The sequence below is a fragment of the Echinops telfairi genome, unplaced genomic scaffold, assembly GCF_000313985.2.
Source record: "Echinops telfairi isolate 266 unplaced genomic scaffold, ASM31398v2 ScPeMD7_5;HRSCAF=22, whole genome shotgun sequence".
NCBI lineage: Eukaryota > Metazoa > Chordata > Mammalia > Afrosoricida > Tenrecidae > Echinops > Echinops telfairi.
The window spans coordinates 13,728,870-13,729,478 of NW_022103901.1; positions in this window are offsets into that span (position 1 = coordinate 13,728,870).

A 609-nucleotide genomic window follows, 5' to 3' on the forward strand; every position below is an offset into this window, starting at 1 on the left:
GGATTTTGACCCTGAGATGTAGCCTGTTCCTTCCCTAGTAAAGCCACGTCACTGTGAGCGTGGTCCGTGAGTTCTGAGTGGACATTGCAACGAGGCAGCGAGCTCCGCAGAGCAGTAGAGAGGGTCTGGGGTCAGAAATAAGGGAGACGGGGCAAGGTGAGTGACCTGTCTCATAAGCATCAGTTTTGTACTGGTCCTGATTCTTAATGCTCCCAAAGTTAGACAATTACTGATGCTGAATTACAGATGGGTGGACGCATCGTGGATACCCATGCAACTTGGGGTGATCAGCTATAAGACGGAATGAAATCCTGGCAAAGACAGACCTTGAAACATGAGGCGAGGTGAGAGAAGCCAGACACAAAGTACCACACCTGTCTGCTTCTGTTCCCATGAAATGTCCCCAGGCCAGGCGATCCCGAGACCAGTGGGAGATTGTAGCGGGCAGAGCTGGAGGAACACGTGTTGAAGGTTACAAAGAGTGGCTGCTTATGGGGGCTGGGGGCCGGGTTCCTTTGAAAGGTGAGAGGAATGTTCTGGAATGAGAGAGCGGCTATGCGGGAACAACCTGGTGAATACGCAGACCCTGTGTTAAGAATGAGATCTGTT